The sequence below is a fragment of the Xyrauchen texanus genome, chromosome 25, assembly GCF_025860055.1.
Source record: "Xyrauchen texanus isolate HMW12.3.18 chromosome 25, RBS_HiC_50CHRs, whole genome shotgun sequence".
Taxonomy (NCBI): Eukaryota; Metazoa; Chordata; class Actinopteri; order Cypriniformes; family Catostomidae; genus Xyrauchen; species Xyrauchen texanus.
Window position 1 is genome coordinate 17806803 of NC_068300.1, and position 11232 is coordinate 17818034.

Sequence of the window (11232 nt, forward strand, 5' to 3'; positions counted from 1 at the left end):
CAGCAACTATCAAAACACTGCTAACCAACCGGAGGTTCAGGGTTAAACTTGGACAGAATAAAAGTGCATGGATAACACAGAGAAACTGGCTCCCACAAGGATCAGTTCTCAAACCAACCCTGTTTAACTTCTACACACACGACTTACCCAACACTAAATCTCACAAATTAATTTACATTGACGACATCTGACTGGTAAACCAAGCACCAGTTTTTGATTCACTGGAACAGATCCTCACTGAAGACCTCTCAAAACTGGACCAATACTGCAAAACCTGGCACCTGAAATCAAGCAAAGCAAAAACAGCCTCCAGTGTATTCTACCATTAAAACGCAAAAGTTGCAAAATAAATAAAATATCCAACTCAGAGGACTTAAGCCCCCAAACCAACCTATCTGGAAGTGACCCTTTACAGGGCCCTGTCTTTTAAGCATCATTTGAAAGGAATGGCGGCAACGGTGAAGTCCACAAACCAACTGCTTTGCAAGCTCACAGGCTCAAAATTGGGGCAGCAGCACACTGCGTGCCTCAGCACTGGCCCATGCATACTCTGCAGCAGAATACTGTGCCCCTGTCTGGTCAAGGTCATCCTATACACACCATGTGGACGCCCATCTTAACACAACCATGCAAATCATAACCGGGACTATTCGCTCAAAACCACTCCCCTGGCCCAACCTCCTAAGGAGAAAGTGGTCAAGCCTCAACAGGACCAGCCACGGCCCACAGGTGGGGCAGCAGCCCATGCCTACTGTGTGCATGTGGAGAGGAGCAAACAATGGAACACATCATTGAAGCTTGCCCTCTCCAAAGACTAAAAAGAGGCTTAGTTACCCTCCATGCAGCAGATCAGGAAGCACCTGCTTGGCTCGAGGATTTTGCATTCGCTAAATAAATAAATATAAATGATCACACATTTTTGTTTGTTGTTTGTTTTGACAGTACAACATTGCAGAGAGTGAATAATTTAAACAATTGTGCATCCCATCTGCTTCATATGCTAATTCTATCACTAGATGGCGCTGTAAGAACACTTTACTCACAGCGTATCAAAAGCACCAAAACAAAGTGAACCACCCAGTCCACTGTGGATATTTATTTCAGTCTTCAATATATAAATATTAACCAAACATTATTTTAATACAATAAATAGATTATGAAACTGATTTTATACTAACTAGTGCTTTTTATGTCCTCTCATTATTATTATTATTATTGAGGAGAACAGATGAAACTTCTGAAATGTATGTCATATTATGGTCTGATAACAAAATAACACTAACAAAAGTGTTTTTGGACATGTACTATGGTTCTACCATGTTATTACCATGATTCATGAGTATATCAAAGTTATATGGGATAACCATCTGCTACCCTCATTGTATTATTCCCCATGATGTGGTTGTATAACTAGTGCCCAAATGAATTTGTTGATCAGATTGTTGAGTGTGTGTGTGTGTGTGTGTGTGTGTGTGTGTGTGTGTGTGTGTATGTGTGAGCGTGTATTTATCACTTTATGGGGACCAAATGTCCCCATAAGGATAGTAAAACCCGAAATTTTTGACCTTGTGGGGACATTTTGTCGGTCCCCATGAGGAAAACAGCTTATAAATCATACTAAATTATGTTTTTTGAAAATGTAAAAATGCAGAAAGTTTTCTGTGAGGGTTAGGTTTAGGGTAGGTTAGGTTTAGGATAGAATATAAAGTTTGTACAGTATAAAAACCATTATGTCTATGGAAAGTCCCCATAAAACATGGAAACACAACATGTGTGTGTGTGTGTGTGTGTGTGTGTGTGTGTGTGTGTGTGTGTGTGATACTCAGTGCAACTTTAAGTGCTTAATGTTGAACCAATAACAAAAGACAAACAAATATATAAATAACACCTAAATATTGTCACACGATATAAGAAAACATGACATGTGAGTATCTGAACTTTATATGAATGTGTTCTGCCAATAAGAGTATAAACATCCTAAACAATGGAAAGAATCTAGACTATATGTGGTATGCGATATGCATTAGACCCTGCTCACAAATTCCCCCTCTTCATCTGTAGCTCTGTGATTCCAGTCTGAAGTCTGTCGGTTTTGTCTATATATGAGGTAAGGAGAACATTATCTAATAAGAAAATCTCTTTCTTAATCTCTCTGCTGCCATAGGTGATTTTAACTTAATCCTGTTTTTTTAGACACATCATTCAAAAGCCATGACAAGGTAAAGTAGTTTACTCACAGCTTAGCATTCAGGACAATGAATAACATTAATGTCAATTGGATTCATTCATTGTGGAATTTCCCTTTTATATTTTTTTATTTTTTATGATTTTGTCATGTTCATTTTCAAATAAAGCATAGCAAGTCTGGTGGTAATATGAAATAACATTTCTGTTATTATAAACATTTAATCACTATGTGTGTTAAATGTTACAGCAACAGTTAGAAGAGTCTGTATCAAGAGCAGCCTTGCCATTATAAAAGAAACCTACCACAACAGTGTCATCAGCTATGCACTAGTGATTGTAAACGTTATGAATACATAAAAATCAAACATATTCAAACAGCTATAAACACATTTTATGTAGTTCTAATATAGAGTCTTCAGTCATATGGTATTTACAGCTCATGTGATTTGCTAAAAATAAAGCAAAGATTGCAACACCTAGGTCACATACTGTAAGTCCAGGGCTGCATATGTCAGCCTAGCAACTGCTTCTGAGACTAATGGGAATGCTAATAGATAGCTCTCTCCAGATATATATTATAACTCCTTGTGAACCAGTATAATCGTGTTGATTTAACCTTAAAAACCAAATTTAACCTTAAATGACCTTTATGGTTGAACCAATTTGACTTCAAATTTTTAATAAGCATAATCCTAAATCAAGGAATATGAGATACCAAATCCAGCTCTCTGGCTCCAACTAATGAGGTATAAAAGCAGTGTTGGAATTGTTATTACAGTATAACTATAATCCTCTCCATGATACTAGAGTGAGACAAAGCACAGCTGAAGACAGGTAATGATGGGGGTAGTAGAGATGACGGGTGCAGTGAAGAGGAGAAAGGAGAGTGGCAGAAACATATCTCATAAGGACAGCGTACCAAAGTTTGAAAGGTTGACACTATGCGCTTGGCAAATGGAAAACTCCATCAGCTGCAAAATGTGCCTGAGCTTTTATCAAAGATATTAGGGATAACCTAATAGGCCTGTAGGGCTAATTACGCAACAAAAACACATACATAGAGCAGTGATGTCCATGAAAGGTGAAAGACACAATGAATGAAAGACAAGAAAAAAAGAGTAATTTGAAGGTGTTAGTTTAATGCATTATATACTTCACACTTGGTAACTTACAAAATGTTCTTCTATTGATGGAAAAACAAAATGCGCTAGTGCCAGTGTTGCATGTGACAAGGTATTTGTGTATGTACACAGCTGCCTCACAACAATGAAGAATAATGATTATTAAATCCCTTCCTTATGATAATTTCTTAACGAATGGATTTAATTTTAGTTACTGTGTTTGCAAATCACTGCACATTCGGTAATTACCAGGAAATTGAATCTTCATAGTGTGCCATTGAAAGAGGCTTTGTTTTTCTTTTAATGATTCAAATAGATTTTTATGTCTCACTGTTGTTTGGCTACTGAGCTTAAAGGAACAGTGAAAATCTGTTATTATTTACTCACCCTCATGCCATTCCAAACACGATTTTGGGTCTGTTTATCACAGCAATTGCATGACTTCAAAAGACTTAGAATATGGAATCACCATTGTGTCCTTGAGCAAGGCTCTTAACTCAAGGTTTCTCCAGGGGGATTGTCCCTGTAATAATGGTAAGTTGCTTTGGATAAATGTGTCTGCAACATGCCTAAATGCAAATGCCTAAATGGAAGAAAAAAATGTATACAGGTTTAGAATGACATAAATATTGACAGAATTTTCATTTCTGGCTGAACTATTCCTTTAAAATCCTCAGTGTCTCTCTTCCAAAAATTTATGTTTTAATTATATATTTGCAACACATGTTTGTGAATTCCAGGCTCAAACATTCCCTGTATTAGCCTATTTGTGCAGTTCATTCATGTTCTCTTATAGCATAAATTCTATCCTATTGATTTCCCCACCTCCTTTTATTCACACTACCTCATTCCCATAGAGACGTGCTCTCCTCTGACATGTCACGCTGATTGCTTCCATCCATGGCTTTATGTACCCCATCCACATCTCAGCAGTGGCATCAAACATGTTGACAAGAAAGCTGGAGGCTGCACTTCTCTGGAGCTTTCAACTACGCTGTGTGACACCCACCTCAGAGAGAGAGCAACAATACCAAAAGAACTCACGCCCCTGTGTGGCTGGGGGTGTTTTGATGTTAGTTTGAAAAGAAAATTTTGAAGGATTTTTTTCTCCCCGTCATTATTATTTGAGTGACGCTACCGCAGTGATCAATTTGGATTGTGCATTTATCTTGCTATCCAGCTTCAAAGGAAAGCGAACAATCCTGATAATTGGAGATGGTGTAATGTGTTCTAAAATGAAAAGCTAAAAGTTTATTTATGATATAACACTTTTATAATGCTCTAAATTAATTAATATCCCAGGTTGCAATTTGCTCTGCCTTAAGTGGCCACTGTGTGAGGGCACTGTGTTTCAATGAACAAACATATGCAGGCTCTTGATTAAATAGAAGCTCAGTGGGTTGCATCTCTTTGTGTAAACTAATGTTTTGTATCACAGTGAGGACATTAAATACATTGGGGAAAACAAGGAAAACAAGAAACAGCTTGGAACAATCCAGGCAGGAACCAGGAACAGAGACATAAGAAGGTAAACAAAACAAACAAGTCTTAAACAAAAGGTCTCTTAAACACCTAGTGACCTAGGGCAAAAGCCTCAGGTGCGATATAGTCCTCCCATTAAGGAGCCACTCCTGGCACTCCTAAACATAACACCAAAATATATATATATTTTTAATGAGAGGAGCAGGACGTTATGGAATGGGCAGTCCCGGAAAGCACAGGGGAAACGAGAGGGGCTGCAGGCTACCAGTGAACCCAGAGAGACCACTGGAGGGCAAGACGGACAAGGCAACCAAGGCGGAGTGGACGGGTAGTCCGAAGACCTATGTGGACCAGGAGACCAAACAGGCCAGGGTGGACCAGGCGGATGGTCAGGAGACCATGGCAGATAAGGCGGATGCCTAGGAGGTCAGGGCAGATCAGGCGTATGGCCAGGAGACCAAGGAGACAAGAGCAGATCAGGCAGACGGCCAGGAGGCCAAGGAGACCAGAGCAGATCAGGTAGACAGCCAAGAGACCAAGGAGGCCAGAGTAGATCAGGCGGACGGCCAGGAGACCAAGGAGGCCAGAGCAGATCAGGCAGACAGTCAAGAGACCAAGGAGTAGCCTGCGGAAGATCATGAGGCCAGGGAGGTGACCAAAAGGGCAGGGACTGAGTCAGGAGGCCTGGGAGGAGGCCACAGGGCAGGGACTGAGTCAGGAGGCCTGGGAGGCAGCCACAAGAAAATTAGTCCAAAAACTTGGAAAACACAGGAACAAAACAAAACAAAACTAAAACTCGGAACAGAACAAACTTCACATCCATGGGGGTAAAAGGAAACAACAACTGACAAAGACAAAAGCAAACACTTTTGCTCACACGACTCCACATGCCGAAGTGTCCTTGGGCAAGACACTGAACCCCAAGTTGCTCAAAATGGCAGGCTAGCGCCTTGCATGGCAGCTCTGCCGTTATTGGTGTGTGAGTGTGTGTGTGTGAATGGGTGAATGAGATGCAGTGTAAAGCTTTTTGAATACCGCAAATGATAAAAAGGCGCTATATAAGTGCAGACCATTTACCATTTTAACATTTAATTTTGTAGGATTATCCATGAACAAAACACATCAAATGAACAGAACACCATATTCCACAGATCAGAGAGATTCCTCACCGATCCATTAGAGAGTCATAAAATCATAGAATCTATGGCGCCTATATTGCTGCAAGAGACTGTCTCTCCCAGGCCTGCTCAATCTCACTGTAATCTTGTAATGACAGAGCTGACCAATAAAGAAGACTCTTCTTTATTCCACAAACTTAATCCCTCTGTAAGGCCAAATGGCCAAGTAACACCTTGTGACCTTAAGGCATAAATCTGTGACTATATCAGGAAACGGAGACTTGTACAGACAGTTCCACGGCCCGAAATCAACATGAAACAGTGACATTTTGTTGCTCCCCCAGGATACCTCCTCTTCCCAGCTGCGCATTACAGAAGCATTCTCTTTTATCTCAGCAGAGACCACATGGATTCCCCTCTCATGGGTGTGATAGACAACGGTCTCCAAATTCATACATTAATATACATACCGGTAGTTATATAACCTCTGGAGTCCTTTCTCTGTGTTAAATATTTATTACAGCTATATTCTTATGATCTTCTACTTCAATTATAGGAAGTATAATCTTTTTTATGGATGAATGATTTCTAGTATTTTGGTAAAATGTAGATTTGTGTAGGATGCACCATATGTACACCATGAATGTCGTTTCTTAAAGCATTTACTAAAACTCTCAAAAGTTCGGCGCATGCGATCATGTAGATATTATATTAATTATATGCACGAACAGGAGAATGGAGCATAGGACCCACCCAAGACATTATCTGATTGGGAGAAATACTTGTGGGGATGGACCAGATCGACATGGTTAAAACCCAAATGGCAATCAGTCAACGTTGCTTTTGCTTTTGCTTTTACTTTTGTTTTGCTTCTACTTGCATACTCTTCGACCACCAAGAGCTCATTCCAAGACTCATCAACTCTTTCATCTGAGCCTTCATTAAACCTCACCAAAGAATATCTCCTCAAAGTCCCTGCTTCCAGCAGTTCCTTGAGGTGCACAGAAACGCATAACCCGGCAACCGTCACACGAGGCTCCACCCTGCAAAGCCAACCATCCATTCACCGCAGAGTGGTTCCCCTGAGAACTCAATATCAACCGACCGCCAGCTAATCAGCGCCGCCGAGATTCCCTCCAGCAAACTCACAGGAGCAACCAAGCACAAGTACAGCAGTCTCCTGACTCTTGTTGAACTGGTGCAGATCTTATTAAGCAAACAAACTAAGGTTGAATTGCTATTATGATGATTCTCTCAGATTGTGGGCTAAGAAATAATGTCTAACGCTACACATTTGGGACTCTCATCCACCATCATATCACCATTTTCCTGCCACTGTATGAATGAATGTGTGTGTTTGTGTGTGTGTTCTTGTTAGATTAGTTTACATGTATTAGAGTGGTTCAATAAAGTCTTGCTTAATTTGACATAGAAGTGTATTGTGCTGTATGGTTACAAGTTACTGCCTTAAACTGTCAATTTTGTTACCTTGCTCATAATCAGTTATCATAACTTTATGATATTATTACCATTGTCCATGGGATAATATTCTGTCCAGAATTGGTAAAATACTTTAATCTCAATTTATCGGTGGACGAATAGTTGATAAAGTGTTAAATATTAATTCTGAATAATTTACCTATTAATTCGGTTCTAATTCATATTATATTGATCCGAAATTCCCTCACACTTTGCACTTCAGCACCTGCTCCGCTCTCTTTCTCAGTGGAACTCAGCTGTGAACAAAGCTGCAGAGCTACACGCCCACTAGAAGCCTGCGGTCGGCTAAGGACCATCGCCTTGTTGTACCAACACAAAGATTCACCAAAACACTTTACCGGACTTTCAACATTGGTGGAATGACCTTCCCAACTCCTTTCTTCTTAACTTCCCTTCCTTCCTTCCTTCCCATGTCTCTCTTTTTTCTCCCATTTTCCTTTCTACATTTGTTCCTTTCTTTCTTTCCTGGTCTCTATTTTCCTCCCATCTTCCTTTCTTCCTTCCTTACTTTCCTTGTCTCTCTTTTCCTCCCATCTTCCTTTCCTGCATTAAAGGACTAAACATAAAGAATTAAAGGGGCAAAGCTTCTCTGTGAGATATAGCTATCTATCCAGTGGTCTTAGGCCCAGGTGCACCCCACCAGATGTGGTGCTTTCGCGCAAAATGCATGGCATAATGATATATTTATTTTAGGAAAAAAAATGTCCATATGTGAAACCTTTTCTATGTCCATTATACAAAACGATACAGATATTATTTTGAGAAATTCTATTATCCTTAAGGTCTTTTGCATTAAAGCCATTTAATTGTTCTCATTTGCTATGTGTGGGACTTGCCATCAACTTCCATGTAAATCAAGGGAGATCTGGGCATGTGCAGCGAGTGTTCAATTATAACCTAAGGGTCAGATAATTTGTATGTCAAGCTGACATGGTCTTGAGAATTTACCGCTCTTGAGTGTAGACCTGCATAGTGAACTTCATTGGTAAGTTTAAAAAGCTACGTTTATTCAAATGTGTTGTTGGTTGGATTAGATAAAGCACACTGCTCATCCTTTCATTGAATTTTATGCCATTGCTTTGTGGTATTGATGCATTGATTTGTCTTAAATTACAATATCTGCAAAAATATTGAGTCTTGATTGTTTTGATTCGTTTTGTTATGCTGTTATGAATTAGTGAGATAATATGCACAACATTTGATGATTTGCCTGTATCTGGTTTACTTTCTTGGTCGTTTGAACATTTTAACTTGTGTGTACCTTTCAGTGGTGTTATGTGCTGAGATTAAATTATTAGGGATGATTGTGAATCATGACATCATGTTCATAGGTTGTGGTAGAAAAAATCTTTATCCATCACTCTGATGAACTGAGTTGTAAAATCTCCTTCATGGTCTATTTTTTCCATCATGATAGTTTTCATTTTATAAATACAAGTGCTGCATTCAGGGGCATAGCATTCATTATTTTGGCATATACAGTTGGTAGGCCCAGACTCGCCTGAGCCTGGTGAAACCAATGAGTTCTGGGGTGAATGTTCTACCAGTCAATCAAGCACTGCGCTAAAATGAGTTAACAGAACTTTTTCTGTGTGCCTGATATCAGCATAAAGTGTCACATATGAAAAGCACACACATATCTGAAGCTCAGTTAACACAGGTGCACCACTAAAATAACTGACAATTCTGCTTTAAATGTAATGATTGCACTTTTATTAAATGTAAGTATAATTGTTTGAAACAATGCACCACTCCTTGGCACTTTTTTTTTGTTATTAGTCCTTTTTGAGCTTTATTATCATGCACACTGATGTAATGATTGATGCATTCAGTCATGAAATCAGAGACCCTCTCCTCAAAATCCAAAAACAATTGGTCAAAAGAGACGCATATTACCAGGTGTAAATGGAGATGGATTTTATGCATCTTAACGCATTTTAATACTACGGAAATAAATAGAGCAGACACACAGCGGGAGTTACTGTATTAGTATATTAAGCTAAAAAGTTTTTATTAAATGAAAAATAAATTTTTCATCATGTAGATTTTAAAATCGTTTGTCTCAAGAATCGCAGATTGTGACTGAATAAATATTTCCCCCCCGCCCCATAATAGCAAACTGGCAGATTAATTCCAAGGCCATGCACTTATTTTCAAGGAAAATGTTTTAACGTAGATTGTATTCCATTTGTATTGTCTTCACTATATCCTGGAAATGTATTGCTTATAGAGATTCACCAATCAGACAATCTTCCTTTCCATTCCTTTCCTTTTTTCTTTCCTTTCTTGTCCTTTCCTTTCCTTTAATTTCCTTTCCTTTCTTTGCCTTTCCTTTAGTGTTCTTTCCTTTCCTTTTCTTTTCATATCATTGCTTTTCCATTACTTTCCTATCTGTATCTTTCTGTTTTCTTTCCTTTCCATATCCTTCTTTTAAATTTTCTTTCATTTCCTTACCCTTCTGTCACTCACTCGAAGTTATGTCGATGTAGTGACACTAGGGGTCTCTCTTGAGAGCCTCTGTTACATCTGTAAGATTATATATGCAAAAGAATTCCAGCAACATGATTTGAATCAAGGAAAAACCCAGCCTTTCAGTTTAGAATGTTTCACCATCATAAATCAAATGGCCCCAAGCATCCTCATTGGTCAGAAAGGCCCCTCCGCAGCCTGACCTCCTGATCTTCCACACAGAGTTAAAGCAGACTTCTCTTGTGAAGGCTTCCAAAAGACCATCAGATTTGCACGACTCGAATACTAAGACATTCCTTTATCCAGAAACATCTGACTCAAAGTCAGAGTGATCAACCTTCCAAAATTTAGAGAATGCATTTAAATCCACATTCATTTTCACTGTACTGAATATTTATTTCACTTTCTGTCACTCTTCTCACCAACCTGTATTATGTATATATGTGTTAGATTAGATTTATGTTTAGAATAGTAATAAAGTTTGTCTGTGTTCAAAGATGACGTGACAATGGTATATTTTGATAAATTATCTCATCCCTGTTTCTAAAACATTTAGCTTCAAAGCTGTACCTAAATACATGTGATATTATTTTCAATAAGCCATGAGAACAATATCACCCCAATAAGTGAATTAATCATAATTCACTTATTAAAGCTAATTCCTTACAGTAGAAATTGTGAGCTGATACAACTAGATGTTGTATTACGATTTCAATGGTGGAGAATCTATTAAGACAAATAATCTAGTTATTGTCATTTATCTCATTTATAATGGTTGTTGAACACGACTAATTCCGGTATACATTTAATTACCTAATAAAGTACAATAAGGACAAGCTCACATATTTCGAGACCCTAAATTCCCTCCTAAATGTCGCATACCAAATATCCTTACATGTAATGCTGTGAGAATGAGGGCAATTTAAAGTTCACTTCTAAATGTCGCATTTCCTTTATTCCCTACACCTCTATCTTTGAGAAAAGGCCAATGATAATTGGCAAACAGATTTTGCATGCCCCTCCCCCGGACATACGGGTATAAAATTAGGGAAGCATGCATCTGTTCAGAAAGAAATATTCTTCGGAGCCGAATTTTTCAGCGAGCTGAATAAATCCACTGCTGTTCCGCTCACCTCTAATAAGAGTGTATGCTGTTGGAGATATGGCACAAATCAGCGGCAGACTAACTTCTACCCACGGGTATAGGGCAGGCACGGCTGGTGGTCGGAGCGATTTCAGGAAATCAAAGGATGCAGTTTCACCGTGTAAAACCCCACAGATCACCCGTTTCCCCAGCATGCTTGTCTGCCTCCATCCGAGTCCGAGATGAGACCGGCTCACCTTTTGGCCATCCT